The following is an 8092-nucleotide window of genomic DNA, read 5'->3' as shown; positions in this document are numbered from 1 at the left end:
TTCTTATGATTATCCCTATTTTGAAAAAGAGGAACATTAAATTAGAAGGTTAATATAGTATAATTTATTTCCCCAAAGATTACTTTACTGGTGACTATTACATGTAGATGAGGACACTGCAACAGTTAGAGTCCCATCCAATTGGTGATGATTCCCATTACCTATGTGCCACAAACAGGTATTTTCTATTGTTAAAATGCATACAAATTCCCCTCCTTCTTCATACTACCAGAGAGTCCAGTCACCTGTGAAAGAGTAAATTTGCCTTTCATCCTCTGCTCTCTTGTCCTTTTTGCTTGCCACCCTACCAATAATCTGCTTTTAAGAAAAGACTAATAGGGCATCAAATATATGGAAAGGGTGATGGAAAGAGAATTGACTCTGTGTGGTGAACACACAATGTGATATATATAGAGGATGTAGTACACCTGAAGTCTATGTAACTTTGCTAACAATTGTCACCCCAATAAACTTAAAAAAAAAGACTAATAGATGCCATCTTTAATTGCCTGATACAATGAATGATTTAATCTATAACCTCTCCCAAGAAGACTAGACCAGACCATAGTGTATTAAAATGCCAAGGAAGCTGTGGAATCAGGCAGGAAAGAAGCTAAGTGAGTGTTTTGGGCAAAAGTGCCTTCCCATACCTCCACTAAGTGGACGCCTCACAGCCATCCCAATACACTGCATGCTACAGTTCATTATGATGATCATATAGCTTGGATTTTATGAAACAAATCCAATTTCTAAATTTTGTCTCCCTGGCTTCACAGAACATTCATATGTATCAGATTATATATTGCCATTGAGGGCATCAGAAAATGATTCCTACACATATGGTGGACATATTTGATCAACTACCAAATACTGTTCCAACATAGATCTGAATAGAATGAAACAGAAGTTCTGAACAAATATAGACATTTAGTATATATAATTTAACCTCGTGAGAGAAATGGGTTACATCGAAATTTTCTAATTTTCTAGAAAAACAGATGCATTTGGGTGTTTTTAGCCATCTGGCATGCAAGAATGTTAAGTATAGATCACGCGATCAAGGGGCTAACGGCACTACCACTTACACAGCCCCTATTATGTGCCAGGACAGTGCTAGATACTTGCAAGATACAAGTAAGGCAGGTGTTTTTAATCCCCATTTAGAAGTTTGTGAGGACACAGATGGGCTAAATAATTAGCTCAAGTTTTCTCTAATAATTAGAGGTAAGTAGGTTCTATACTAGGTCAGCCCAGAAACAAAGTTCATGCTGTTTCTAGCACCCCATGGTCTTGTTTCTCAACATTGGCTCTGTTTTAGTTACTTTCTAGAACCAAGCCATTCTGTATTTCTCTCTTTGTAAGCAGCAGGGTAATGACTTGCAAGAGTATGGCTTTAGAGCAGGGGTGTCCAAACTGCGGCCTGTGGGCCAACTGCGGCCCATGATCCATTGTTAATTGGCCCTTGGCAAATTCCAAAAATATATTTAGTTTACTTGAATAAACCAGGTGAGGCAATACGTACTTCCCCTCGAGTGGCCTGGCTGTTTGTGTATTTTACCGCATATGGCCCTTGGTAAAAAACGTTGAAAAATGTTTGGATACCCCTGCTTTAGAGGAACCAGATCAAGTTTCTGATACTGACTCTTGTAGTTATAAATTGTGTGAATTTGGGCAAATTAGTTAATTTCTGTGAAGCTCAGTTTCCTTATCAGTGAAATGAAGATAATACCTACCTTTAAGGATTGGGTAGAGAATTCAAGATCAGGGATATTCACTACCTGGATATGGACACTGGCACTTATTTGGTATTTCTTAGTTACTTCCTCTGAGACTGTGGCTTCACCATTTTCAAACAAATCCATGGTCTCTGAGGGCCTTCCACATTCACCTACTCTCAGTTCAAAGGACTCTCATTTGCAACACACCAAGTCTCTCAAACTCACCCTAGGTTGCTACAGGGTTGGGACTAAATACAATTAATTATCTTGTTTCAACCTTATTGAGCACAGCTTAGATAATGTCTTCTTTGTAGACTAGCTTCAAAGGAATTCAGTGCAACATTACTTTCCCAATAAATTAATAAAATAACTAATTGATATGAAAACCAAAGAAAACTCAGTATTGTCCAGATGGGTTCACAAGTGGATACTACCAAACATTTAGGGGGAAAATTATACCAATTCTCTACAATCTCTTCTAAAAAACAGAGAATACTACTAATATATACTCTTCTAAGAAATATAAGAAATAATATACTCTTCTAAGAAACAGAGAGAATACTTCCTAACTCATTCTATGAAGCCAGCAATACCCTAATATCAAAACCAAAGACATTACAAAAAAAAAAAAAAAAGCTTAGACCAATATCTCTTATGAACAAAGGTGCAAAGTTCTCAACAAAATATTAGCGAATTGAATCCAACAATGTATAGAAAGAATTATACAAAACTCACTGGGATTTATTTTAGGCATGCAAGGCTAGTTCAATATTTGAAAATCAATTAATGTAATCCATTACATCAACAGGCTAAAGAAGAAAAATCATATGATCATATCAATATATATCAAAAACCATTTGATAAAATCACCATCATCTATAATAGCAAGACCAGAAACAACTCAATGTCCATCAGTTGGGAATAGCTGAACAAACTATGGTACATTCATTGCAATGGAGTTCTGTGGAGTTGTTAAAAGGAACAAGGCAGATCTCTTCTATATACACTGGGAGTGATCCACAGGATATACCACCGCTAATTAAGAAAGCAAAGTGAAGAAGTGTGTGTGTGGTATGTAATATTTTATCCAAGAAAAGGCAGAGGAACATAAGTATAGATAAATACACACACAGACAAATATGCTTATGTTTTTTTAAAGGAAGGAAAGAAGGGAGGGTGGGAGAGAAAGAGAGAAGATAAACTGAAAACCAATAAAAATGGTTACTACCTTTAGGGGCAGAGTGGGAATAGATAGGGTGGAGAGGCTAAGGTTGGAAACTAGACTTCTCCAAATGGGGCAGTTTTCCAGGTTTCAACTTTAGAATTATGTAAATATTGTTTATATGTAATCACATAATTACAACACAAAAATAAATCAATATAGGAAAAACAGAGCAATCCCTACAAAGAAGCAAAATGAAACAAATCAGTGGGTGAGCCAGCCCCACAGAAAGGGTTAATTTCTTGTTTCTCTAAACATGGTGATTTGACTCCATATCTCTAGTGGAGTGTATCCTAGAGACAAAATAAGCAGCAAAGGGATCTGTGTATCTGTTTTTAATAATCATACTTAATAAAAAAGGTACTGTATATATATAAATAATATCTCAGAATAAAGTAAATAATTCTATTAATATGATTAGGAATCAAACTTTCCAGTGTATGAGAAAAGAGATACAAACACAAAATCAATGAAGAACAAACCCTGTAATCCTAGGCTTGAAATAAATCGAAAAATCATTATTAACTTGATGTATTTTTCTCTTTAAAAATATATTTCATAGCTCTGTCCACTGAAAATGCCAGGAAATAACGACCAACCCTAGCACCCAGCTTTCAGTCTTGAAATATCATTCCTCGTATGTAAATATGTAAAAATATTACATATTTTTAACAAAGCGGGTGAAATGAAGTAAATGTAAGCTTCCCGACTCTTGTTTACTTGTTTCTTTGATAGCCTGAGTTTTGTATTTCCCATCCGCACTAGCAGAAATTCCTCCTCCTAGCGTCTAGATTTAGGATCTTACACAGTTTTATGCACATCACTACAAGACCATTATTTGAGGCCATTACTACTACATCTAGGTGATAAAGCCTGTTTGTTGTCTTCCATTTGTTTATGCTGATGGGAGAGTAATTTATACAGCATGTGACTTGGGGTTCAGAATACTAGTCCCAGGGTTCCAGACCTAACTTATTCTTAAGAGGTTTCTTAAATGTGGTTGAAGAAATGCCATGGTTCCACCCTTGACCATGTCTAAGGACGATTGGGGCTTGATGTGCTCAGCCTCGGGTTTATGAAGAGGCAGTCAGTCCTTCTTCAGGAGGACACTAGTCATCCTAAGGTAAAGGAAAACTGAAACGCACACGTTAAAAACTTTGCAGGGCTCGGTTCCCTCCCCCTCTCCCCCTGCATCTCTCTGAAAGCAAGCATAAAAGGGAAGGGGTGAGTGCCTGCCAAGAACGCGACTACTTCCTTGGGACCGGTCCCGGCGACGGGGTAGGCAGAGGAGGAACACGTGGGCTGAAGAGAGCCCCCGCCAATCCGACCCCCTCCTCAACGAGGAGGCCCCCCAAGTGCCCCTGCGTTTCTCCACTCGGTCGCAGCGGCTCTCTCCCTCAGACTTGGTGGCCCCTCTGGCCTCCACCAGGCCCGCCTCAACCTCCTACAGCCGTTCGCTCCCGTCTTCTGTCTCTTCTTTTCTAGCAGGAGACAAGCTCTGGGCTCCCAGACTCAGTCATTCCGATGGCCTTTCCAGAGGATTCCACGGGATTTCCCGTAATGATAAAGACAAATCCCGGTGAGTTTCCCTGGCTTCCTGTTCCCCCTGACTTCCCCCGGCCAACGCTCTTCCTCGCCTCGGTACTAGGGACGGGAGGCGTGGCCCCGTGGACTCTGACAGAAACGTCTCTCAGAGGATAAGCCCCGAAGTCACGTCTCTGCGGAAAACCAGCGCGGCCTTCCATCGCAGGGAAAGAAACGGCGGCTAGGAACTGCAAGGCGAAGCTCAAGTGGAGAAGCCACCTGTGTCCCTGGAAACCCCTCCCGCTCCCGGGGAATCTTGAACCTATGGGCAAGGCCCATTCAGATCCCCGACTCTCCTCTACCTCCCCCGACCCCACTCCTAGGGCCTCTACACAAACCCCCCTGCCCTCTGAGGGCTACACGCACCGCACCAGACCTGAGGCGGCCCTGAGGCGGCCTCGAGGCTTCTTAGTCCCGGGAAGGCTGCCGAAGCATGTGCGGCCCCGCCCCTAGGGCCTGCTCTGACCAATGGGGATTAAGCCTCAAGCCCTGGGCACGCCCCTGCTGTGGCACGTGACTAACAGTTTTACTAGTTAAAATGGTTTTAACTCTGGGATTATTGACCAGGCCTGGGGGCCTGCTTTGCTCTGCTCACCACTACACAGCATACTCAGCCCACAGACATGTCCTGAGATGTACCCTCACACTTCCACATCCTGCTGCCCACGCACACCCACCCGTCACCCCATCCCTGACGCAGACCTGCTGAGGGGTCACCAGACGCACACTCTGCTGAATGTGGAGTGAACTGTGTGTCCATGGGGCAGGGCATGGCGGGCGCCTGGGTGGTCCTAAGGAGAGCTGCGGGATGGGTAGCTGGGGCAAGAGATGCTGTGGTCAGAGAGAGACACACAACTGGGGGCCTGGAGGGAAGAGAAAGGAGGAAAGAAAGCATTCAAGGTTCCTTGCCTGCTAAATGCTGCGGCAGCCTGATGGCAGGTTGGGCGGAGGTCGAGGTGTCAGGCAGGAGGGGTCTAGTGAACTTTGCCTCTGATGGCTATAGATGGATTTTAAAGGCATGAAACAGGATCAGATCACCAATGAAGGAGTATGGATGGAAAACAGAATTGTACTGAGGCCGAGGACACTCAACATCCAGAGGCCTAGAGGAGGAAAACGCAGCAAAAGGAGTCAGAGCAGGTGTGGTCAGAAACAGAGGAGGGACCCAAGGAGAGTGAGGCACTATAGAAGCCACCTAGAGCATCTTTCAAGGAGAAGAGGAGAACAGTTGTATCCAATGGTGCTGACAGGGCAAGGAAAATGAGGAGGTAATTATTGGTGACTGACAGCGCAGTCTCAGTGGAGAAGTGGGGACAAAAACCAGACGGGTGTGTGGATCCAAAAGACATATCTGATAAAGAACTGCTATCCAAAATATAGAAAGAACTCTTAAAACTCAATAATAAGAAAACAACCCAATTAAAACATGTGCCAAAGACCTGAAGAGACACCTCACCAATGAAGATATATAGATGATAATTAAGCATATGAAAAGATGCTCAACATTATATGTCATTAGGGAAATGCAAATGAAAACAACAATGAGATAACACTACATACCTATTAGAATGGCCAAAATCCAGAACACTGACAACACAAAATGCTGGTGAGGATGTGGAGCAACAGGAACTCTCACTCATTGCTGGTGGAAATACTAAATTGCACAGCTACTTTGGAAGATGGTTTGGCAGTTTCTGGCAAAACTAAACATACTTTTTCCATACCATCCAGCATTAGCATTCTTTGGCATTTACCCAAGGGAGTAAATACGTTTGGTATTTACTCAAAGAAGTTGAAAACTTAATGTCCACACAAAACTTGTACATGCATATTTATTGCAACTTTATTCATAATTGCCAAAACTTGGAAGCAATCAAAGTGTCATCTTCAGTAGGTGAATGGATAAATAAACTGTCGTAAATCCAGGCAATGAAATATGATTCAACACTAAAAATAAATGAACTATCAGCAATGAAAAGACATAAAGAAAATGTAAGTGCATTTTACTGAGTAATAGAAGCCAATCTGAAAATATTACAATACTGTAGAATTCCAACCATATGACATTCTGGAAAATTGTGGAGATAGTGAAAAGATCAGTGATTGCCAAGGGCTGGGGGGAGGGAGTAATGGATAGGGAGCACAGAGGAATTTTAGGGCAGTGAAACTATTCTGTAGGATACTATAATGGTGCGTATATGTCACTGTACATTTGTCCAAACCCATAGAATGTACAACACCAAGTGTGAACCCTAAGGTAAACTATGGACTTTGGGTGATAATGACATGTCAATTCAGGTTCAGCAATAATAACAAATGTATAATTCTGGTGGAGAGGTGTTGATAATAGGAGAGGTAATGCATGTATGGAGACAGGAAGTATCTGAGAAATCTCTGTATCTTTGATTTTGCTGTGACCCTAAAACTGCTCTAACAAGTGTATTAAAAAAATTTTTTTTAAAGGCAAGCAGAAAGATTTGGCATATCCATACAATGGAAAACTACTAAACAATATAAAGGAATGAATGATTGATGGGCACAATGACATGAATAATTCTCAAAATAATTATGCTGAGTGAAAGCATCCAAACACAAAAGAAGACAGGCTGAATAATTCCATTTATATGAAATTCTAGACAATGCAAATTAATCTGTAGTGACAGAAAGCCAACTAGCAGTTGCCTGAGGCCTGAGTGCCACAGACAAGGATTAGCAATAGGCAGAAGGAAACTTGGGGATGATGGGTATGTTTACCGTCTTGATTGCAGTTGTTTCATAGATGTACACATAGATCAAAATGCACCAAATTGTACACTTTTAATGTGTGCAGCTTATTGGGGGAATTTTACCTAAAAAAGCTTTGAAAAATAAAAACATTACAGGGTTGAGGCTCCACTCTCCCTTCCCTGATACCATTTTCCAGGTGACTTCTATCCTGAATTTGATGCTTCTCATTTCTACGCCTGCTTTATACTTTTAGTTCATATGTTCTACTCATAAACAATGTAAGAGCATTGTTTTGCATGTTTGTATCATTTCAGAAATGGTATACTTTGTGCATCTTCCTACAACTTGACTTTTTGACTCACCATTTTTAAGATTTATCTCTGTGGATTCAAGTATCTATAGCCCATTAATAGTAACTCTAGCATTTCAGTGCGCGACTGTAGGTCAATTTCCTCATTGTCCTGTTGGTAAACATTCAGGCTTCTTATTGTTTTTCCCCTGTACAGATGCTGCAATGAAACTTCTTGTACCTGTGAATACATATAAGAAGGGATCTCCAGGGTAATTAAACTAGGGTGGACTTGCTGGCTAGTACGTCTTGTGCCAATGACACCAGCAGGGTTTCAGTGTTTCCTGGTGTTGAACTTTTCATTGGCACATATTTAGAGGCTGATTTCCAGCTTTTTTTGCTTAGCAAAGGGTGTGAACTGTTCACGTTCCTGTGTTATGAGAGAGAGACAGAGACAGACAGACAATTATTTGCCCAGAGATAGCTTGGAATGAAACCACGATGTGAAATATTTTCATGTTCCTTCTTTTGTGCCTCTATTATGCTCTCCTT

The sequence above is a fragment of the Rhinolophus hipposideros genome (assembly GCF_964194185.1).
Source record: "Rhinolophus hipposideros genome assembly, chromosome: 14".
Taxonomy (NCBI): Eukaryota; Metazoa; Chordata; class Mammalia; order Chiroptera; family Rhinolophidae; genus Rhinolophus; species Rhinolophus hipposideros.
The sequence above is the reverse complement of the archived record's forward strand: the minus strand, read 5'-3'. Positions refer to the sequence as shown.